At 46.0% G+C, this 24360-nt stretch overlaps 2 protein-coding genes across 5 annotated transcripts in view; both read left to right on the top strand.

Moving 5' to 3' along the window:
* Positions 1 to 24360, top strand: part of NCKAP5L (NCK associated protein 5 like) — an 82375-nt gene that overhangs the window by 46029 nt on the left and 11986 nt on the right. For 2 of the 4 annotated variants that reach the window (XR_012518432.1, XR_012518435.1), the window contains exon 14: positions 16716 to 24292. The gene's annotated coding sequence lies outside the window, so the exon portion shown is untranslated. The remainder of the gene's footprint in view (positions 1 to 16715; positions 24293 to 24360) is intronic. The other 2 variants (XR_012518434.1, XR_012518433.1) reach the window with 2 other exon arrangements.
* TMBIM6 (transmembrane BAX inhibitor motif containing 6) overlaps positions 24213 to 24360 on the top strand; it is a 24814-nt gene continuing 24666 nt past the window's right edge. Inside the window, exon 1 of the mRNA XM_039472534.2 lies at positions 24213 to 24292. The gene's annotated coding sequence lies outside the window, so the exon portion shown is untranslated. The remainder of the gene's footprint in view (positions 24293 to 24360) is intronic.

The following is a 24360-nucleotide window of genomic DNA, read 5'->3' as shown; positions in this document are numbered from 1 at the left end:
GGTCCTGAACCCTGGCATACTCCATTCTTTTTTTTTTTTTTTTTTTTTTTTTTTTTGAGACGGAGTTTCGCTCTTGTTGCCCAGGTTGGAGTGCAATGGCACGATCTCGGCTCACTGCAACCTCCGCCTCCTGGGCTCTCAGGCAATTCTCCTGCCTCAGCCTCTAAAGTAGCTGGGATTACAGGCACGCGCCACCATGCCCAGCTAGTTTTTTGTATTTTTAGTAGAGACGGGGTTTCACCATGTTGACCGGGATGGTCTCGATCTCTCGACCTCGTGATCCACCCGCCTCGGTCCCAAAGTGCTGGGATTAAAGGCTTGAGCCACCGCGCCCGGCCGCATACTCCATTCTTTAGAGGTCAGAGGAAATGAAGAGGAAAGGGCGAAGGAGGCGGCAAGGTGGTCCTGGAAGACTGTGGGGTCTTGACATGTAAGTGAAGAAAGGTTTCAAGAAAGATTAAATAATCAGCTGTCACGTCTGCTGATGTGTCTGGCAAAAAGAGGATTGAAAATTGCCTTTTGAGCCAGTCATGGTGGCACATACCTCTTAGTTCTAGCGCTTTGGGAGGCTGAGGCAGGAGGATCACTTGAGCCCAGGAGGTTGAGGCTGCAGGGAGCTGTGATTGTGCCACTTCAGTCCTGGGTGGATGACAGAGTAAGACCCTGTCTCAAAGAAAAATAAATAAATACATAAATGAAAAAGGAAATTGCCTTTTGGATTTAGCAACACGGAGATTACTGGTAACCTTAACAGGAACAGTGATGGGAGTGAAGCTGTTTTGAGTGGATCAAGAGCAAATGGGAAGGAAGAACTGGAGCACAGACAGCTCTTTTTTAGCATCATGGCACATCCCTATAGTCCCAGCTACTCAGGAGGCCGAGGAGGGAGGATCATTGAGCCCAGGAATTGGAAGCAGCAATGAGCTATGATCACACCACTGCACTCTCCAACCTGGGCCACAAAGTGAGACCCCCTTTCTAAAAAAATAAAAATAATTTAGGGAATGGAAAATTCTTTTAAAATATAGGGGGGAAAAAAAGGCTGGGAGTGTGGTGGCATGTGCCTGTAAGTCCTCCACCACCTATTCAGGAAGCTGAGGGAGGAGAATCGCTCGACTTTAGGAGTTCGAGGTTCAAGACCATATTTATCTTGTTTTCCCTAGACGCTGTCTTTTGTTTGTTTTTGAGATGGAGTCTCACTCTGTCACTCAGGCTGGAGTGCAGTAGCACAACCTCGGCTCACTGCAACCTCTACCTCCTGGGTTCAAGTAATTTTCCTGCCTCAGCCTCCTGAGTAGCTGGGATTATAGGCATGTGCCACCATGCCTGGCTAATTTTTGTGTTTTTAATAAAGACGGGGTTTCACCATGTTGGTCAGGCTGGTCTCGAACTCCTGGCCTTGTGATCTGCCCACTTCGGCCTCCCAAAGTGCTGGGATTACAGGCGTGAGCCACCACACCTGGCTGACTTTAACATTTTTAAGTCTTATTTTTGAAACTTTTTCATACACAAATGTTTCAAATACAAAGTTTTTTAATTCCTCTCCTAAACTATCTTTGTTTTTTTTGTTTTGTTTTGTTTTGTTTTGTTTTGTTTTGTTTTGTTTTGTTTTGTTTTGAACAGAGTCTTACTCTGTCGTGTGATCTTGGCTCACTGCAACCTCTGTCTCCTAGGTTCAAGTGATTCTCCTGGCTTAGCCTCTTGAGTAGCTGGGATTACAGGCACCTGCCATCACGCCTGCCTGGTCTTTCACCTAAACTATTTAAGAGTAGGTTGCTAACATGATGTTTTATTACCCCAAATACTGCAGGTTTATTTACTACAAGCAAAGACACTTGCTTACCTTCTCCAGTACCATACCACCATCAAAATTAGGAGTTAATAGTGATAAAAAAATTTTACCTACTCCTCAGACCACAGTCAAATTTCACTTAATTGTCAGAGTAATGTTCTTTATAGCCAGTTTAAAATCACACATTGCATTCATTTGTGATATTTCTTTGGTCTCCTTCAATCTGGAACAATTCTTAAGTCTTTCCTTATCTTATAGGAGCTTGAAATTTTGGAAGATTACAGATGTTGATATTGATTTGTCTCATTACTAAGAACGCTCATTTTCATTACTTGCTGTCTGCTAGGTGTCATCGTTAAACGTTTACTATTTTTCCCTTTAGAATTAACAATTACTTTGTGGGAAGGTACTCTGATACTATGTAAATATTTAATTTTTATCAGACTTTTTATGTGTTCATTTATTTAAATCAGTATAGAATTATGGTTTCTTATTTTATTCAATAAGAATTGTAGAATTATAGAATTCATAATTCTATACTGATAATATACTTGTAATATCAGATGCTCAAATTGTTTATGATTTGGCCAGTGGGAGCCCCTTCACACTAGCCTCTATGTCTTTTTGACAAATCCTCATCATTCTTGCAGGACATACTTTTGAGCATAACATGCTCAAGATTCATCTTGGATTTTCCCCAACCCAGCCCTGGAATGAAGCATTTTCCCAAAGAGGCCTGGTTTATTTCCGTGGGGAATATTTAGAAACAAAGATCTGGAAGCTAGGTGTGCTCACTGCTATTGGAATGTCGTTGCCCCCAGGCTCTAAGAGGGGTTTCTTAAATGTAGGAGAAATTAGCCAGGCAGGCACAGTGGTACATACCTGCAGTTCCAGCTAGTTGGGAGGCTGAGGCAGGAGGATTGTTTGAGCCTAGCAGTCAAGTTCAGCCTGGGCCACAGAGTGAGACCCCATCTCTAAAAATTTAAAAAAACAAAACAAAACAAAAAAACCCAAAAGGAATTAAAACATGTTCTCATACCGATTGGAATGATAAAATTGATAAAATCTGATGATGCAGGAGAGAGAAGGGAGAATTGTTGGGCTCCAGTGCATAAGTGGCTTTAAATAGCATTCACAGGTACAGGAAGGAGGAAGGCACAGGAGCAGATAGTTGGGAATATGTGATGGTGTCTGACTGTAGAAGTTCTCTTCTGGGTGCTTTTATTTTCTCAAGGAAATATTCAAGATCACCAGCTAAGAAAGATGGCAGAAGAAGATGTTGGAGGCTTGAGAAGACAGGAGAACATATGAGTAGTCATCTAGGAGCCCGAAAGGGTGAATGGACCAGGAAATGTAGCAAGATTACCAGGCAGCATGAAGGGTCCACCTTAGGTAATTAGGAATTTAAAGGGAGACTGATGAACATGAATGTGTTGGTTTCTTCTCCAGCCCATGCTTCCCAGGTAGTGAGTTGAATTAGCTAGGGTTGCCAGTTTAATAATTGAGTGCAACAAAGAAAAGGGAAAGAAGCAAGGAAATTGAAGGTGTATGCAGGGCAGTGATTCTATTTTATTTATTGGGTTTTTTTTGTTTGTTTGTTTGTTTTTGTTTGTTTTTTTTTTTTTTTTGAGACAGTGTCTTGCTCTGTCACCCAGGCTGGAGTGCAGTGGAGAGATCACAACTCACTGCAGCCTCAAATTCCTGGGCTCAAGGGATCCTCCCGCCTCAGCTTCCTGAGTGGCTGGGATTACAGGTGTACTGCAGTCTTTAAATTGGAGAAAAAGGGAAAAAGTAAAAGAAAAACATGGAGGTGTGTGGGAGGAGGGACAGTGGATTGTAGGTCTCAGGATCAAAGGAGTTTTGGAGGTAGAGTACTAGTGGGAATGAATTGGAAAGACATTGAGTGGAAATGAGGTGGTGGTCACAGGATGGGCTGCATGACACTGAGAGAATGGGAATGGGCTGTTATGGGTTGAACAGTGTCCCTCTCCCTCAAAAATGTGGAGGCCTACCCCCAGTATCTCAGAATGTGACCTTATCTAGAAGTAAGGTCTTGACAGAGGTAGTCAAGTTAAAATGAGGTCATTTGGATGGGCCATACTCCTATTTTTACTGGTGTCTTTATATAAAAGGGAGGAACTTTGGCCAGGTGCAGTGGCTCAAGCCTGTAATCCTAGCACTTTGGGAGACCAAGGCAGGCGGATCACAAGGTCAAGAGATCGAGACCATCCTGGCCAGCATAGTGAAACCCCTTCTCTACTAAAAACACAAAAATTAGCTGGGCTTGGTGGCACGAGCCTATAATCCCAACTACGTAGGAGGCTGAGGCAAGAAAATTGCTTGAATCCGGGAGGTGGAGGTTGCAATGAGCCAAGATCACGCCACTGCACTCCAGCCTGGTGACAGAGGGAGACTCCATTTCAGAAAAAATAAATACATAAATAAATAGGAAGAACTTGAACCCAGATGGACAAGCATACAGAGAGACACCATGTGTGTTAGTCCATTCTCATACTGCTAATAAATACATACCCTACTCTGGGTAATTTATAAAGGAAAGAGCCATGCTTAATTGACTTACAGTTAAGCATGGCTGGGGAAGCCTCAGGGAACTTATAATCATGGTGGAAAGGGAAGCAGAAGGAGAAGTGCCGAGCAAAAGTGTGGAATGCTCCTTATAAAACCATCAGATCTCGTGAGAACTCACTCACTGTTACGAGAATAGCATGAGGGTACCCACCCTCATGAATAAATTACCTCCCACTGAGTCCCTCCCACAACACGTGGGAATTATGGAAACTACAATTCAAGATGAAATTTGGGTAGGGACATGGCCAAACCATATCACCATTTAAAGATGAAAGCAGAGGTCAGGGTGATGCATCCACAAGCCAAGGAACCCCAAGTATTGCCAGCAACCACCAGAAGCTGGGTGAGAGGCACGGACAGGTTGTGTCTCACAGCCTCATAAGGAACCAAGACTGACATCGCCTTGATCTCGGACTGCTAGCCTCCAGAAGAAGGCTACATTTCTGTGACAATGTGTTTCTGCTGCCTAAGCCATCCAGTCTGTGGTACTTCGTTATGACAGCTCTAGCAAACTAATATAGAGGAGTTGCAGTTTAGTAATGACAAGGAGCAGGTTGTGGCTGTGAGAGGTCATTGAGGAGAGGAGATCCTGGAAGTGAGAGGCCAGGGTATTGGGAGGATGTGTCTACATGAATATTGAAATCTCTAGGGACCCGGCATGGTGGCTCACGCCTGGAATCCCAGTACTTTTGGAGGCTGAGTGGGAGGATTACTTTAGCCCAGGAGTTCGACACCAGCCTGGGCAAACCCTGTCTCTACAAATATATATATATATATATATATATATATATATATATATATATATATATATATGCAAAAATTAGCTTGGCGTGGTGGCACATGCCTATAGTCCCAGCTACTTGGGAGGCTGAGATGGGAAGGTCACTTGAGCCCAGGTGGTTGAGGCTGCAATGAACCAAGATCACACTGCTGCACTCCAGCCTGGGAGACAGAATGAGACTCTGTCTCAAAAACAACAGGCCAGGCATGGTGGCTCATGCCTGTAATTTCAGCACCTTGGGAGGCCAAGGCATGTGGATCACCTGAGGTCAGGAGTTCAAGACCAGCCTGGCCAACATGGTGAAACCCCGTCTCTACTAAAAATATAAAAATTAGCTGGGCATGGTGGCAACGCCTGTAGTTGCAGCTACTCGGGAGGCTGAAGCAGGAGAATTGCTTGAACCCAGGAGGTGGCGGTTGCGGTGAGCCGAGATCACGCCATTGGACTCCAACCAAAACTTCGTCTCAAAACAACAACAGCAACAACAAACCAAAAACCAACCAACCAAACAAAAAGAAATCTCTAAGAATTAGGGCAGAGATTGTGTCAGGGAGGATGACAGCGAGGTAGGACGAAACCTTCAAGAAATGCAGAAGTAGCCCAGGGATTGGTAGGTGCGTGAAAGAGGGAGGCAGCATGGGTGCTACAATCCAACGACCTGAGACTCAGAGCCGAGGGATTTTAGGGAAGAATGTTCTGAAAGCAGCACTGAAGAGCAAGGAAGGCGCCTGGAGGCACGAAGGTGAGGCCGGGAAAGCTGCACCCACCTGAGGGCACCCACCATTGGTAGACATGTCCTCCAGGGGGAGCCGGGAACCTGCTGCCTGGGAAGGCAAAGAGAACATTGGGAGAAGATCCAGATGGGGAGTTTTGGGGATGAAGGGCTGTGAATTCTAGAGGGCCTAGTGGATGGGCTTCAGCAGTTGGAAGCAGATTTGGTCATGTGCAGAGCAGTGTGAGGATTAGCATATGAGAGATGAGGGGTCATCACACGTCAATGGAGGAGCTACAAAATATGGTGGCCATGTCTACCAATCTACCATACAAGGCCCTTGCTTTCACTGTATATCTCCATACCATTTTAATGTCACACCACATGGATGGGGAAGTGGCCAAGATATGGGATGGTCACTGCAGACAGTGGAGAGGGGCCAGGCTAAGGACAAGTCAAGGGTTTTCAAATGAGGCAGGAGCCCAGTGGAGGCTAAAGTCTAGGCATCTCCTCAGCACCAGACTGCAGGAAAGTCGAACTTTCATGGTTGCTCCTGCTTCTCCTAGCAGGGTGCAGAGGCCTGGTTCTAGGACTAGAGAAGGAAGATTATGGGATTAATTCAAGGTTGGGCTTTGCCCATGAGGGAATTGAGGTGGCTGGCAAGAGGCTGAGTGACCCAAAGCTTCCAGCTCGAGTAATAATAATATATGGCCCAGCGCGATGGCTCACACCTGTAATCCCAGCACTTTGGGAAGCCAAGGTGGGTGGATCACGAGAGGTCGGGAGTTCAAGACCAGCCTGACCAACGTGGAGGAACCCCGTCTCTACTAAAAATTAAAAACTAGCCAGGCATGGTGATACACGTGTAATCCCAGCTACTTGGGAGGCTGAGGCAGGAGAATCACTTAAACCTGGGGGGCAGAGGTTGCAGTGAGCTGAGATCACACCATTGTACTTCCAGCCTGGGCAACAAGAGCAAAACTTCCCAAAAAAAAAAAAAAAATATATATATATATATATATATATACGCATACACACACACACACACACATATATATATGGCCAGGCATGGTGGCTCATGCCTGTAATTACAGCACTTTGGGAGGCCAAAGTGGGTTGATCACCTGAGGTCAGGAGTTCAAGACCAGCCCAATATGGTGAAACCCTATCTCTACTAAAATTACAAAAATTAGCCAGGTGTGGTGGTGTGCACCTGTAATTTCAGCTATTCCAGGAGGCTGAGACAGGAGAATTGCTTGAAGCTGGGAAGTGGAGGTTACGGTGAGCTGAAATTGTGCCATTGCACTCCAGCCTGGGTGACAGAGCAAGATTCTGTCTCAAATAACAATAATAATATATAGGAGCAAACACATATGTAACATTTACAATGTGCCAGGCACTGTTTAATGGACTTTATACAGATTAAGTCCATTAAAATCCTTGCCATAACATTTTTGGGTAGATATTATTGTTATTTCTGTTTTGTTAGGAGAAAGTGAGGATCAGAGAGCTTAAGTAACTTGCCCAATGTCAAAGGTTGTCTATGGAAGAGCTGTGAGGCAAGCCCAGACAGCTCAGGCCCAGAGTCTGCATTCAAAATCACAACACAGGACAGGCACCATGGCTCACACCTGTAATACCAGCACTTTAGGGGGTCAGGCAAGAGAATCACTTGAGCCCAGAAGTTTGACACCAGCCTGGGCAACATAGTAAAACCCTGTCTCTACTAAAAATATAAAAATTAGCCAGGTGTGGTGGCAGGCACCTGTAATCCCAGCTACTCAGGAGGCTGAGGCAGGAGAATCACTTGAATCTGGGAGGTAGAGGTTGCAGTGAGCTGAGATCGTGCCACTGCACTCCAGCCTGGGTGACAGAGAGAGACTCAGTCTCAAAAAAAAAAAAAAAAAAAAAAAAGGCAAGATAAAGTGGAGGGATTAAGGGGCAGGAATGGGCTTGCAATGCAACCAAAGTGTAGGTGAGGAGGGGCCAGAGGAAGTGAGAACTGAATAACATGGCTGTGGCCTGAGAGTAGGAGAGCAGATGATGACATGGGGCTGGGGAGGGGCTGAGTGTCCCTGCAGGAGACCAAGAAGCTGAGTCGGGGTGGGTCAGCCATGGGAGCCCTGGGGTATCCCAACTGACATAAACAAAGAGGGAGAGGACACCTGGATACAAGTCTGATACACATCGGAGAACAGTTCATGCGGGAGAGTGAGCAGGCAGGCCCAGTCAGGTGGTAGATGCCATCAGCAAATCAGGTTTCTCTCACTGACCCATGGAAACCAGCAAGATAGCACTGGGGGACTTCTCTAAGGCAGGAGCATTACCAGGAGTTGTTTTTTTAAATAACAAGTATAAGTTTGCCACATATGTTCTTTGTTTTCAATTCCTTCAACTTAAAAAAAAATATTCTTGGCCAGATGCTGTGGCTCACGCCTGTAATTCCAGCACTTTGGGAGGCTGAGGCGGGTGGATCACTTTAGGCCAGGAGTTCGAGACCAGCCTGTGCCACATAGTGAACCACATAGCCACCAGATGGCACAACCGAGGCAGCGCCTATCAGAGAGGTTTGCAGGCCTGAACTGCCACCCTGTGGCAAAAAGAGGAAATACGCGGAGTGCCGTCCTTTCACCCTCTGTGACCAATGCACCAAATCCTAACCACAGTCTCCCCAGCCCACTGCAGGCCCTGGACAAAGTACAGAGAATACATATATGGGCACTTGATAGACAGAAACTGTTCCCTGGCCATAGCTGTTTCTCCTGGAACTAACCCTGCCAGTCTTTGCCCAAGCCTGGCATGGAGGGCAAGGGACACTTTTCCTACAGTCAGCCCCCAGGTAGAGGGCATTGGCAAGGGAGCAGGAGGGATGCTGGGCCTTCTCAGCCTTTCTATCCCTGGCCTTCCTGAAGTCAGGTGACCTCCCACCCTATGCCGTGCCTTCATTTTTTCAGCCGCTTTCAGGCCTTCATTTTTTCATCCGACCACATTGTTCATTTGCAAACCTTTACACTGAGTAGGTGTGAAATGCTGAGACAGACAGCAGGAATTCAGAGGTGTATGTGGCTTCCAGTTCCTGTGGGTGCTGCCAAAAGCCCTCAGGTGAATCCAGCCATGCTGTCATGCAGGTAGGCCTCAGAAGAGACTCCTCTAACCCAGTCTTGAGGGCTCCGTGGAAGCTTCCTAGATGAGGTGATATCAAAACTAAGATCTGTGGTTGGGCAAGGTGGCTCGCACTTGTAATCCCAGCACTTTGGGAGGCCAAGGTGGGAGGATTACTTGACGTCAGCGGTTCGAGACCGGACTGGCCAACATGGTGAAACTCCTTTTCTACTAAAAATACAAAAACTAGTCAGGCGTGGTGGCGGGTACCGGTAATCCCAGCTACTTGGGAGGCTGAGGCAGGAGATTCGGTAAAACCTGGGAGGTGGAGGTTGCAGTGAGCTGAGATTGCACCACTGCACTCCAGCCTGTGTGATAGAATGAGACTATCTAAAAAAAAAAGAAAGAAAGAAAGAAACAAAAAACACAAAAAACTAAAGACCTGCAGGGTGGGTATGACTCACCCAGGCAGGGGGCGGAGATGAGAGTTCTAGGCAGAAAAAGAAAAACGCCAATCAATGTGTAACAGTGAGGCATCTAGCGGAATATTCTAGCTAGCTTAAAAATGAGTCTCATGGCTGGGGCCCTGAAAGATGAGAGAACAGAGGAAGCCAGAGCCTGGGAAGTTTGATGAGAAGTTTGGACTTTACCTAGACAGCAAAGATGAGCCATTGAAAAGTTCAGTGTAGAAAGGTCCTTCTAGAAGTAGTGTGGAGAATGGACTGCAGAGATCCAAGGCCAGTGAGGAGGCCGGGGCAACAATCCAGGTGAGATTCAGTGGGGCCTAAAGGTAGGTGGTGGTGGAGGGGTGGAGAACAGTGGAATAAAAGCTTCCACGCACTCCTTAAGTGGTGAGGCTCCTGGATTTCCCAATGGAGGCTTCGAGATCCATCTAAGTTATTGTATGTGTCTGTGGTTCATTCCTTTTTTTGAGAGTAGAATTCCATTGTATGGATATACCACAGTTTGTTTGTTCATTCATTCACCTATTGAAGAATATCTGGGTTTGTTCCAGTTGTAGGACATTAAAAATAAAGCCTCTCTGAACATTTGTGTACAGGTTTCTTTTTTTTCTTTTTTTTTTTTTGAGACAGAGTTTCGTTCTTGTTACCCAGGCTGGAGTGCAATGGCGCGATCTCGGCTCACCGCAACCTCCGCCTCCTGGGTTCAAGCAATTCTCCTGCCTCAGCCTCCTGAGTAGCTGGGATGACAGGCATGCGCCATCATGCCCAGCTAATTTTTTGTATTTTTAGTAGAGACGGGGTTTCACCATGTTGACCAGGATGGTCTCGATCTCTTGAGCTTGTGATCCGCCCGCCTCGGCCTCCCAAAGTGCTGGGATTACAGGCGTGAGCCACCGTGCCCGGCCTTTTTTTTTTTTTTTTTTTTTCCGTGAGAGGAGGTCTTACTCCGTTGCCCAGGCTGGATTGAAGTGGTACAATCTCAGCTCACTGCAACCTCCACTTCCCTGGTTCAAGTGATTCTCCTGCCTCAGCCTCCCAAGTAGCTAGGATTACAGGCACCTGCCACCACGCCCAGCTAATTTTTATGTTTTTCATGGAGACGGGGGTTTCACCTTGTTGGCCAGGCTGATCTTGAACTCCTGACTCCAAGTGATCCACCTGCCTCGGCCTCCCAAAATGCTGGGATTACAGGCATGCTGCGCCCGGCCTCACGTAGAGGTTTCTGTGTGAACACAAATTTTTATTTCTGTAGCGTAAATACCCAACAGCACAATTGCTGGGTTGTATGTTGAATTTTGTAAGAAACTGCCAAATTGATTCCCAGAGAGTCTGTACCATGTTACCTTGCCACTAGCGACATACAATAGATCCAGTTGCTCCACATTCACACGAGCACTCAGTATTATGACTTTTAAACAATTTTAGCCATTCTAATAGGTGTATAGTTAGTATTTAATTGTTGCTTCAATTTGCATTTCCTTAATGTCTAATAATGCTGAACATCTTTTTTTCTCTCTCTTTTCTTTTTTTCTTTTTCTTTTTTTTTTTTTTTTTTTTTTTTTGAGACAGGGTGTTGCTCTGTGGTCCAGGTTGGGGTGCAGTAGTGCAGTCATAGCTCCCTGCAGCTCAACCTCCTGGGCTCAAGTGATCCTTCCAGCTCAGCCTCCTGAGTAGCTGGGACTACAGGTGCATGCCACCACACCCAACTGATTTTTGCCTTTTGAACGTATTTTCATGTGCAATTTGCTATTTGAGTATCTTCTTTGGTGAAGTGGTGAAGTAGTGAAGTTCAAGGAGCTGACATTTTTGTGGTTTAAAAATGTGCCAAGGCAGGCTGGGTGTGGTGGCTCATGCCTGTAATCCCAGCACTTTGGGAGGTCGAGGTAGGTGGGTCATCTGAGGTCAGGAGTTTGAGACCAGCCTGGCCAACATAGTGAAACCCCGTCTCTACTAAAAAAAAAAAAAAAAAATAGCCGGGTCTGGTGGTGGGCACCTGTAATGTCAGCTACTTAGGAGGCTCAGGCAGGAAAATTGCTTGAACCCAGGAGGCGGAAGTTGTGGTGAGCTGAAATTGCACCACTGCACTCCAGCCTAGGTGAAAAAGTGAGATTCTGTTTAAAAAAAAAACAAATACCAAGTCATCCACATATCTATTCCTAACTTCTTCCCTTAGCTTTCGATTCACTTTCAAATGTCCCCCTGGCATCTGCATGGGTGTCCCACACCACTGCAATCTCAGCATGTCAGAGCCAAAACTACCATCCCCCTCATAGGTCCTCCCCAGTGGAAAAACTAACATTTAGAAGTTTTATTATGGGCTGAACACTCAATTTTTTAGGGTCTTGTCACTGCGTGAACATCATAGAGTGTACTTATACAAACCTAGACAGTATTGCCTACTACACACCTTGGCTGTATGGTATAGCCTGTTGCTCCTAGGCTAAAACCTGCACAGCATCTGACTATACTGAATACTGTAGGCCAGGCGTCCCCAAACTTTTTACACAGGGGGCCAGTTCACTTTCCCTCAGACCGTTGGAGGGCCGCCACATACTGTGCTCCTCTCACTGACCACCAATGAAAGAGGTGCCCCTTCCTGAAGTGCAGCGGGGAGCCAGATAAATGGCCTCAGGGGGCCGCGTGCGGCCCGTGAGCCGTAATTTGGGGATGCCTGCTGTAAGAAATTATTATAATACCATGATGAGCATGTGTGTATCTAAACGCAGCTAAACATAGAAAAGGTACAGTAGCCGGGCGTGGTGGCTCACGCCTGTAATCCAAGCACTTTGGAGGCCAAGGCGGGCAGATCACCTGAGGTCGGGAGTTCAAGACCAGCCTGACCAACATGGTGAAACCCTGTCTTTAAAAAAAAAAAAAAAAAGGATTTAATAAATAAAAAAGAAAAGGTACAGTAAAAATATAGTATGATAATTATGGGACTACCATCATATAAGCAATCTGTCATTGACCAAAACATCATCATATAACACACGACTGTATTTGATTAATTTCATCCTCACAACAGTTCTATACAGGAAGTACTCTTTTTTTTTTTTTTTTTTTTTGAGACAGAGTTTCACTCTTGTTACCCAGGCTGGAGTGCAATGGCGCGATCTCGGCTCACTGCAACCTCCGCCTCCTGGGTTCAGGCAATTCTCCTGCCTCAGCCTCCTGAGTAGCTGGGATTACAGGCACGTGCCACCATGCCCAGCTAATTTTTTGTATTTTTAGTAGAGATGGGGTTTCACCATGTTGACCAGGATGGTCTCGATCTCTCGACCTCGTGATCCACCCGCCTCAGCCTCCCAAAGTGCTGGGATTACAGGCTTGAGCCACCGCGCCCGGCAGGAAGTACTCTTATTACTTCCATTTTAAACTTGAGAAAATGAGACACAGCAAGGCTGAGTACCTCTCCCAAGCTTGCACAGTTGGCAAGTATCTGGTAAGACCATCCTGCCCACCTGAGAATCATCCTTGAGCTCCTATCTTTCTTACCTCCCCATGTCTAATTACGGCCTGGAGATTTTACCTCTAGAATATTTTGATCCATTGTCTCTTCTTTCCTCCTGTCTTTATGACTACTGCTCATCATCTTTTCTCTGGCCTAGACCATTATACCTTTTTTGTTTCTTTAGTCTTCCATGATAGAAACTTTCAAACACAAAAGGAGAGCGAATCGTACAATGAATATGTCCATTGCCTAGCCACAACCAATATAAACTCATGGCCGTTCATATGATTTTCACCCTCTACTTCGTTCACTCCCTGCCACCATTCAACTGAGTATTTTTTTGTCTTTTAAAGAAATTCTTTTAGCCTTTTGTTCACTGACACAGTGGTAAAAGAAAATTACAGAAAAGTAAATGTAAAAGAACACTGCAATTAATTGTATGCATTTATCTTACATGTCAGTGAAAAATCACCAACTATTATAAAAACAGGACAAATTATATGATGAAGCAAAAATTAGAAAAAAATTCATAAAACACATATGCAACTATGAAAGTATGGCTCTCTTGGTGTCTTCACATCCTTCTCTTCTATGTACTGATGTATTTTCCTTGGATAAATACATCCCCATACTTTTTTTTTTTGAGACAGAGTCTCTCTCTGTCACCCAGGCTGGAGGCTGGAGTGCAGTGGTGCGATCTCAGCTCACTGCGACCTCCACCTCCCAGGGTCAAGCGATTCTCCTGTCTCAGCCTCTTGAGTAGCGGGGACCACAGATGTGCGCCACCACACCCAGACAATTTTTTTTTTTTTTTTTTTTTTTTTTAGTACAGAAAGGGTTTCACCATGTTGGCCAGGCTGGTCTCAAACTCCTGACTTCAGGTGATCTGCCCACCTCAGCCTCCCAAAGTGCTAGGACTAGAGGTGTGAGCCACTGTGCCAATCCTCCCATACTTATTCTTCAGTTGTCCATTTACATATTCTTCTGTTGACTCCAAGGCTGTATTTATGTAGCCATTCTGGGAAAGCCAGGACCCTCGATAATCTACTCTAGAATTTAATTTGACCACAGCTGGCTGTCTGAAGATTTGCTTTAAGAAATTACTAAGGGTTTGCTTCTGAAGACTCATTTTAAGAATCCTGGGCCGGGCGCGGTGGCTCAAGCCTGTAATCCCAGCACTTTGGGAGGCCGAGGTGGGTGGATCACGAGGTCGAGAGATCGAGACCATCCTGGTCAACATGGTGAAACCCCGTCTCTACTAAAAATACAAAAAAACTAGCTGGGCATGGTGGCGCGTGCCTGTAATCCCAGCTACTCAGGAGGCTGAGGCAGGAGAATTGCCTGAGCCCAGGAGGCGGAGGTTGCGGTGAGCCGAGATCGTGCCATTGCACTCCAGCCTGGGTAACAAGAGCGAAACTCCGTCTCAAAAAAAAAAAAGAATCCTAAATCCCACAAGTGGGATCCAGAACCCTCACTCCAGGTGCCCCACAAGCCCAACTGAGTATTTTGATGCAAATCTCAGACATCATAGTAATTCATCCATACATATTTCAGTATGCATCTTTATTTTGTTTAGTTTTGTTTTGTTTATTGAGACAGAGTCTCACTCTGTCACCCAGTCTAGAGTGCAGTGATGCAATCTCGGCTCACTACAACCTCTGCTCCCAGGTTCAAGCGATTCTCCTGCCTCAGCCTCCTGAGTAGCTGGGACTATAGGTACCCACCACCATGCTTGGCTCGTTTTTGTATTTTTAGTAGAGACAGGATTTCACCATGTTGGCCAGGCTGGTCTCAAACTCCTGACCTCGTGATCTGCCTACCTCATCCTCCCAAAGTGCTGGGATTACCAGCATGAGCCACTGTGCTTGGCCAATATGCATCTTTAAAAGATAACTTTTGAAGAACACAATCATAACATTATTAGAATGATTCATTAATAATATTTCTTTATCATCTAGTCAGTGTTGGAGTTGTTCTCTATTGCTGTGTAACGCAGTGGTTTAAAACAACAGTAAGGCCGGGCGCGGTGGCTCAAGCCTGTAATCCCAGCATTTTGGGAGGCCAAGGGGGGGTGGATCACAAGGTCAAGAGATCGAGACCATCCTGGTCAACATGATGAAACCCCGCCTCTACTAAAAATACAAAAAAATTAGCTGGGCATGGTGGCGCGTGCCTGTAATCCCAGCTACTCAGGAGGTTGAGGTAGGAGAATTGCCTGAACCCAGGAGGCGGAGGTTGCGGTGAGCCGCAATCGCACCATTGCACTCCAGCCTGGGTAACAAGAGCGAAACTCCTTCTCAAAAAACAACAACAGCCGGGCGCGGTGGCTCAAGCCTATAATCCCAGCACTTTGGGAGGCCGAGGTGGGTAGATCACGAGGTCGAGAGATCGAGACCATCCTGGTCAACATGGTGAAACCCCGTCTCTACTAAAAGTACAAAAAACTAGCTGGGCATGGTGGTGCATGCCTGTAATCCCAGCTACTTAGGAGGCTGAGGCAGGAGAATTGCCTGAGCCCAGGAGGCGGAGGTTGTAGTGAGCCGAGATCGCGCCATTGCACTCCAGCCTGGGTAACAAGAGCGAAACTCTGTCTCAAAAAAAAAAAAAAAAAATCAAAAAACAACAACAACAACAACAATAAATGTATTATTGCTCACAGTTTCTGTGGGCCAGGCATTAGATGGTGAGGCAGTTCCAGCTCGGTATCTCATGAGACTGCAGTCACCTGAAAGTTTGAAACTGCAGGATCTGCTTTCATTGGTGGCTCCTGCCCACTGGCTGGCAAGTCAGTGCTGGCTGTGGGCAGGGGGCTCCAATCTTCACTTTGAGGCTCTCCACAGGGTGGCTTGAACAGCCTCTATAGCATCCAGCCCCACAGGGTCCTGTGAGCCCCTCTCTACAGATGGAGATGAGAAACTGTGGAAATAAAAGACACAAGACACCAAGAAAGAGAAAACAGAGTTTGGGCCCAGGGGTCCACGGCCAACCAAAGTTCAGAGTCTGGCAGTGGCCCCGAGTGCCTGGAGGCTCTGACTTGTATTGAGTAGGAAGCAGCAGGCAGGATAGGTAGGACCAGGCATTGGTGGTCAGTGATAGGGTCAAGTCAATCACATCTTGGAGATAGGGGGCCAGGACTTTCAAGCAGCCAAGGCGAAGAGAAAACTCGTTAGCACTTTTTTCATGCTTGTCAAGAAATAGCAAGGACATTAATATTTATGTTACTATTACTAATTCTTATCTTGTAAGAAAAACAGGTGCAGAAGCAGAACATGAAAATAGATATGGAACGTGGCCACTGAAACACAGTACCACGTAGAGAAAATTAAGCCCCCGAATGTCTGTGGGAGAGCTTGGAGGGGCAGAGTTTTCTCCTCACTCCCCATTGAAAGGAGACATCTCAGACATCTTAGATGTCTCCTTCCCTAGCTGGCTAAACAGTGGGCGCTTTCCCAGTGCCGGTGCTGCCGCACAGCCAAGGCACCCTCCAGCAGCCCGTATGCGGGGTGTGACAGGGGGCTTAGAGCATCTTGCTTTAGGGTCACCTCCTTCCCAATGCCACTTCAGTTTCACACTTCATGACCTGAGAATCAGTAGTAAAATTAGAAGGTTATATTGAGTATATGTATTTCTGTGATTACATATAAATAACTATGTGATTATTTATGATTATAGGAATAACTATGTAACTATAACTCTAATTTTTTTCTAGTTCCATATTTATATGGGAACAGGCTGAAGCTTCAGACTCTCCCCTCAGCCCTTGCGGAGTCTCCCATGGGGTCTCCCCCCAACAGGCCTCAGAACCTGTATTTTGTTTTCCCCAGAGCAAGTGATCGAAGGAGCCAAGGAGGAAGCTGCAATGCCTCTGAAGATCTGGCCTCGGAAGCCACACACACTTCTGCGGTATTCTGTTGGTCATGCATGCCAGCCTGCTTCAATGTGGAGAACTCTGCCAGGGCACGCCAAGGTAAGCATCCTTGGGGTCATCTTGGAGAATGTGAATCGGGGTTCAAATTGCCCCAATTGTTTCCCTTTTTCTTTTCCTTTTCCACTTGGGTTTTTTGGTTTTTGTTTTTGTTTTTTGTTTTTTGTTTTTTGTTTTTTTGAGACGGAGTTTCGCTCTTGTTACCCAGGCTGGAGTGCAATGGCGCGATCTCGGCTCACCACAACCTCCGCCTCCTGGGTTCAGGCAATTCTCCTGCCTCAGCCTCCTGAGTAGCTGGGATTACAGGCACGCACCACCATGCCCAGCTACTTTTTTGTATTTATTAGTAGAGACGGGGTTTCACCATGTTGACAAGGATGGTCTCGATCTCTTGACCTCGTGATCCACCCGCCTCGGCCTCCCAAAGTGCTGGGATTACAGGCTTGAGCCACCGCGCCCGGCCTGGTTTTTGTTTTTTGAGACGAAGTCTCACTTTGTCACCCAGGCTGGAGTGCAGTTGTGTAATCTCGGCTCACTACAACCTCTGCCTCCCAGGTTCAAGCGATTCTCCTGCCTCAGCCTCCTGAGTAGGTGGGATTACATGGTGCCCACCACCATACCCAGCTACTTTTTGTATTTTTAGTAGAGATGGAGTTTCACCATGTTGGTCGGGCTGATCTCAAACTCCTGCCCTCAAGTGATCCACCCACTTTGGCCACCCAAAATGCTGGGATTACAAGTGTGAACTACCGCACCCAGCTTCACCTGGTTTATTTGAATCAGGAATCAAAGAAGATCACATCATTGATTGCATTTTGTTGATGTGGCTCATGAGTCTCTTAACGTCTAGGTTTCCTTTCCTCTCTTTTTGGATGTATTCTTTGCCACAGTTTTTGAAAAAAGAAACCAGTTGTTTGAACTTAAAGTTTTCTTTTTATTATGAATTGACAGATAAAACCATATATATGTCCAACATCTTTTGAAGTGTATACACATTGTGACATGACCAAATCTAGTGAACTGATATATGTATTATTACTTCATATAGAACTTTAACATGATTGACATTCAATTTTTTTCCCCCAGGCTGTAGTACAGTGATGTGATTACGGCTTACTGCAGCCTTAACCTTGCAGGCTCAATTGATCCTCCCACCTCAGCCTCCCAAGTAGCTGAGACCACAGGTGTATTTTTGTATTTTTTGTAAAAATGCCCAAACTGGTCTCAAACTCCTGGACTCAAGCAATTCGCCCACTTCAGCCTCCCAAAGTGCTGGAATTACAGGTGTGAGCCATTGTGCCCACCCCAGATTCAATTTTTCTGAATTGAAAACTTCATTGGTAGGCCAGGTGCGGTGGCTCACCCTGTAATCCCAGCACTTTGGGAGGCCAAGGTGGTCAGATCACTTGAGGTAAGAAGTTTGAGACCAGCCTGGCCAATATGGTGAAACCCCATCTCCATCAAAAATACAAAAAATTCAACAAAAAGGACGTCCATAAAAAAGAAAAAAAATACAAGAAATTAGCTGGGCGTGGTGGCAGGTGCTTTATAATCCCAGCTACTTGGGAGGCTGAGGCAGGAGAATTGCTTAAACCTGGGGGGCGGAGGCTGTAGTGAACCAAAATCACGGCACTGCAACTCCAGCCTGGACAACAGAGTGAGCGATCTCAAAACAAACCAACAGGCTTCATTTGTAGTATTGTTTACTTCCATCAGGAGGTATGTGATGTCAGGTTGTCTGTCTTAATATGATGTTAGTGGCCATTCTCATGACCTAGTTCATTATTTCATCAGAGGTTTGATGCAATAGTGCCTCATACCAGGTCTTCAGTAACTGTTGACTCACCCTCTCCATTTCCTACTAGTCTCCTCCAACTTTCCAAGTCAGCAAAAACCTGTTTTTGCAGCTCCTTGCATTCCCTGTGCTGGAACTACTTGTCTTTTCTTGTGTTAATCCCTTGACTGGAAATATCCACTCCCACTGCCTTTCTTAATCTCTTCACTTGCCTCACTTTGACTTAACCTTTGAGATTTACTTAGCTGAAATGTCATCTCCAAAGCACTTTCTCTGACCGACCAGACCAGGCTGTGTCTCCTGCTGTTGTCTCATGGCCCGCTATGCTTAACCCCTGTTTACAGATAACATTCATATGTGGCTCTCCAGCGCTGCTCAGTGGTGAAGGACTACAAACTAGGAGTCTTCTCCATCTTTATCCCCAGCTTGAACATAACAGATCCCCTCATCTGCTCACCATGCTTAGAAAGAACATACTGTTGCTCGGCCAGGCCTCGTGGCTCACACCTGTAATCCCAGCACTTTGGGAGGCTAAAGTGGGCAGATCACTTGAGGTCAGGAGTTCAAGACCAGCCTGAGTCACATGGGGAAATCCCCCTCTACTAAAAATATGAAAAATTAACTGGGCGTGGTGGTGGGCACCTATAATCCCAGCTACTGGAGAGGCTGAAGCAGGAGAATCACTTGAACCCTGGTGGAGGTTGCAGTGAGCTGAGATTATGCCACTGCACTCCAGCCTGGGCCACAGAGTGAGATTCCATCTTAAAAAAAAAAAAGGACATACTGTTTCTTCTTTCAACACAGAGGACCTTCCACTTCTGCCACCCACCAGTGTCTTCTTTGGTCCAGTTTAGGCCTACAGGTCTGCTGCACATGGAAAGAGCTGCTGTTTGTTATCCTCTTCCATTTAATGAATTGGTCATTCATCAGCTGGCTGGAGGAAGAAAGACTAAGAAGACTGCTCGCTCTTCTGCATCTCTTTGGTTACAAAGATTTGGGGTGGATTTTGCTCAAACCCCTTCACAATTTCCCTTTCCACCCTTGGCCAGAGCCATAGCCAGGATGTAGGTCAGGATGGAAAGGATGACTCCAGCCCAGGAGGACTAATCTTAATGCTGCTTACATAGGTTAACAGTGAAGGGTAGGGCTCTGCAGACAGTGTGCCTAGATCCTTTCTGGACAGACATCTGCCAGTCAGTGCCTGCTGGCATGACGCTGGAAGTAACTGAACATATGCTGTAAAACCACCACCTTCTTAGACTACTGGGGATGTTAAGCATCCATGTAAGGCACTTTGTACAGTGCCTGACCTTGTAAGCCCTCAAAAGGTTAGTTATGCCTTGTACTTTTCCCCCCGCAAAAGGAGAAAATAGGGGCTTTAAAGAGTCTTTAAGAACAGTCTTTTCTCAAAGTCAGCAAGAGAGAAAAGATGCTTAAGGAATATTTCCCAAGCTTAAGGAAAATGGCTATCTTAGTTGGCACGGGTGCATGTAAAGTCCAAACAGGTCAACTGGGAGTAACCTTGATGAACCAGTCAGCATGGTCAAATTCTAACAGGAAGGCCTGGGTCTACAATATTACAAGCAGAGGACGAGCAGGGTAAAATTGAGCAACTAAGCTGGGCATGGTGGCTCAAGCCTATAATCCCATCACTTTGGGAGGCCAAGGTGGGAAGATGGTTTGAGGAACAGGAGTTTGACATCAGCCTGAGCAGCATGGCGAGATCCCATCTCTACAGAAAAAAAAAAAATTAATTGGGCACAGTGGCATGTACCTATAGTCCCAGCTACTCAGGAGGCTGAGGTGGATCACTTGAGCCCAGGTGACTGAGGTTGTAGAGAGTCATGATCACATCACTGCACTCACTACAGCCTGAGTGACAAGTCAAGACCATGACCCTGTCTCCAAAAAAAGAAAACAAAAACACAATAACAAAATTGAACAACCTGATTGTAATGCAAGTTCTGATAGTCTCATATTTAAACTATGAGGACAAGGACTTTTACTTTTTTCTTTTTGAGACAAAGTCTGTGGCAAAAAAAAAACGTTTTTTGAGACTGAGTTTCCCTCTTGTTGCCCAAGAGGGAAACATAGAGGGAGCATTGCATCACCACGAGTCAGAAGCAAACGAGGACATCAGTTGGAAAGGGTCCTTGGGCACTTTGTAGCAACAATCCCCAAATCATTCATCTTGGAGGAGAAAGGCTAGATTACCCCAGAGGACTTCCTGACACCTGTCATGAAATCCTCAGCAGGGGTGGGGTAACTACCCTGGGTGCGAGCGATGGGACAGAATGGAGATGGCATGCAGTCATGCACAGAATAAAAGATGCCTGCTACCACCCTGTTGTTCTCAGGTGCCGTGGACCACCAGCAGTCAGAACACTGACAAGCGTGGGCCAGCACAAGGACCTGAACACATGCCTCATGACCAGGGGTTGGTAGAGGACTGTTGGTACCCCAGAGACCTGAACTTATCTTGTGTTTGACCCCAAATAAGCATGTCAACACTATTCTGGAGACCCAATTTCACACTATTTTATGAAAGAATTTTGCTGGCTAGCAAGAGTGACTGATAGACTTACCAGCAAGTTGTTCTCAAGTTCTTGCTTTCTTTTTTATACAGATGGCATCTCACTTCGTTGCCCAGGCTGGTCTTGAACTCCTGGTGTCAAGGGATCCTCCCACCTCAGCCTCCCAAAGTACTAGGATTACAGGCATGAGCCACCATGCCTGACCTCAAAGATAACATAATCAGTGATTATTGTTTTATGTCACTGAGTTTTGTAGTGATCTGTTACAAGGCAGTAGATAATACGTATGACTAAAAACCTAGGCGTGATCCTTGACTCCTCTTTCTCTTATATCCCACATCTGCCAGCAAATTATATTGATTTTACCTTCAAAATATATCCAGAATCTACTTCCCACCACCTCCACCACTACCACTTTGGTATGAACCTTATAACTGTACTGCTTCTACCCTTGAATCTCCATGATTTATTTTTAAACAGCAGCCAGTGTTCCGTAAAAAGGTAAGTCAGATTTTGTTAGTCCTCTGCTAAAAACCCTGCAGTGGTTATCCAATTTCCTCAGAACAAAAAACCCAAAGTCGTTCTAAGTTTTTCAAGCCCCTCCGTGATTTGCTCCCACTGCACTACCTCTCTGACTGCATCTCCTGTACTTCTGCCCTAATTTATACCACTCTAGCTGCACTGGCCTCTGACTACTCTTCACCTGTGTCAGGCATATTCCTACCTAAGGCTTTTGCCCTTACTGTTCCTCTGCTTGGAATATTCTTTCCTTGGATCCTGCATTGTGCAATCCCACCATCTCCTCCAAGTTATTGCTCAAGTCTGATTTCCCAATGAAGCATACCACTTCTGTAATTTCTACATGTCCATCTCTCTGACTCTTTTTTTTTTTTTTTTTTTTTTTTTTTTTTTTTTTTTGAGACGGAGTCTCACTCTGTCACCAGGCTGGCAAGAGCTCGACTCACTGCAACCTATACCTCCTGGATTCAAGTGATTCTCGTGCCTCAGCCTCCTGAGTAGCTGGGATTACAGGTGTGTGCCACCACGCCTAGCTAATTTTTGTATTTTCAATACAGATAGGGTTTCGCTGTGTTGCCCAGGCTGCCCTTGAATTCCTGACCTCAGGTTATCCACCTGCCTCAGCTTCCAACTCTCTGAACTTCCGATGCCAATTATCCTACTCTATTTCATAGCCCTTATACTCTAACAATACTATGCAATTTACTTATTATGCTTATTATTTAGTTTTTCTCCCTCTGCTAGAATTTAAGCTCTATGAGGGCAGTGATTTTTGTGTTTTGTTCAGTGATATACCCACACATGCCTAAAGTGGGCACATTGTAGGTGCTCAATAAATGAATACTCTATGTTACTCAAAACTGTACAGGCAGAACTCTTGGCAAGCTCTTGTTCTAGACACATAATTTAATATAAGCCTGACAAAAGGTCAAGTGAACCTTAAGTATGGCATGAAAACAGAGCTGCTGCACCTGAAAGGGCTGCACTGGTACAAAGGTAAAAATCTCAGGGCCAGGCGCGGTGGCTCACACCTGTAGTCCCAGCACTTCGGGAGGCCAAAGCAGGTGGATCACCTGAGGTCAGGAGTTTGAGACAAGCCTGGCCAACATGGTGAAACCCCATGCCTACTAAAAATAAAAAAAATGAGCCAGGCTTGGTGGTGTATGCCTATAATCCCAGCTACTCAGGAGGCTGAGGCAGGAGAATCACTTGAACCCAGGAGACAGAGGTTGCAGTGACCTAAGATCACGCCACAGTACTTACTCCAGCCTGGGCAAAAAGAGTGAAACTCCATTTCAAAAAAAAAAAAAAAAAAATCTCTGCAACAAACTTGTGTGGATTGATGACCAGATAGGCCCTGTTCTCCAGCACTTTGACCTCAAGAATACGACAGAAATTAGTGTGGGCGGGGGCGGCGTATGCAGGGAGAGAAATCCCAAGGAAGACTCGGAATACTTTTTTTTCCCATTCCTGTGGAATAAGGCTCAGAGTAAATATGAGGTTGTATTATATAAAGTTAACTTCTATTAATTACACACCTGGGTTTGCATGCTAAGAATCATACCTGCATATTCGGATTCTTTACCGAAAAGAACTAGTCTATCCTTCCAGAAAGTTATTTCCTGCCTCAGCCTCCCGAGTAGCTGGGATTACAGGCACCTGCCACCACGCCTGGCTAATTTTTGTATTTTAGTAGAGACGGGGTTTCACTATGTTGGTGAGGCTGGTCTGGAACTACTGACCTAGGTGATCTGCCCACCTCAGCCTCCCAAAGTGCCGGGATTACAAGCGTGAGCCACCGCACCCGACCTAAGGACGGAGTTTTAACATGTTGGCCAGGCTGGTCTCCAACTCGTGGCCTCAAGAGATCCACCCACCTCAGTATCCCAAAGTGCTGAGGCACCGCGTGAGCCACGGCGGCCAGCCGAAAATTAACTCCTATTAATTGAATACCTGGGTTTGCGGAGTGAGAATCATACTCTGGATATTTGTATTATTTACTGAAAATAACTGTTTTGTCTTTCCAGAAAGTGATTTCCTAAATTCTGGATTTCCTCCTATTCTGGAATCCTGCTATTTCCTTCTCTCACACTCTGGAGAAGTCGCAGAGCTTTCAAAGGTGCTCTGAAGCTTAAGCTCCTCTAGTTTCACAGTAGATTGCCCCCTCCGGGGGCACTTTCATGTGTTCTTTAAATCTCGCCCTTTAACATTCCATGGCAAGTCTAAAGCCAGAATCCCGAGACTGCAATGCTGCCCCTTCACGAGCCGTGGGGTTGTCCCGGGCGGGGCCTGCTCATTTTCACTTTCTCCGCTAGAGGCAGCAGCGCACCCTGACCCTGGCTTACTAAGGTAAGAAGGCGGAGACCGTTTGCTTCGTCGGCGGTTGGTGACCAGAGTCTTGATTGACAAGCTCAGGCCTCTGAACTACAACAGTTGTTTATGCACTTACAGCCAATGGAAAGCAGAAGTGCGGCCAACGGCCAATGAGGACTGGCCTTAAGCGGAGCACAGGGAGGGGCTTCCCTCGCGGGGCGGACGCCGGGTAAAGGGTCGGGAGCGGACGTGGGCGAGTCAGAGCACATCCGGTGTTAGAAGTGCTAGTCGGCCTCGGAGAGGCGGGTTGGGAAGGTACGTCTGAAGCTAAGACTGGGCGAACTGGGAGTGAGAAATGGAAAGGGAATTAGCAGTTACTGTTT

Source organism: Saimiri boliviensis, chromosome 7 (genome assembly GCF_048565385.1).
Source record: "Saimiri boliviensis isolate mSaiBol1 chromosome 7, mSaiBol1.pri, whole genome shotgun sequence".
NCBI classification, from domain to species: Eukaryota; Metazoa; Chordata; class Mammalia; order Primates; family Cebidae; genus Saimiri; species Saimiri boliviensis.
Note: the sequence above shows the minus strand (reverse complement) of the source record. Positions and strands in the feature narration are given on the sequence as shown.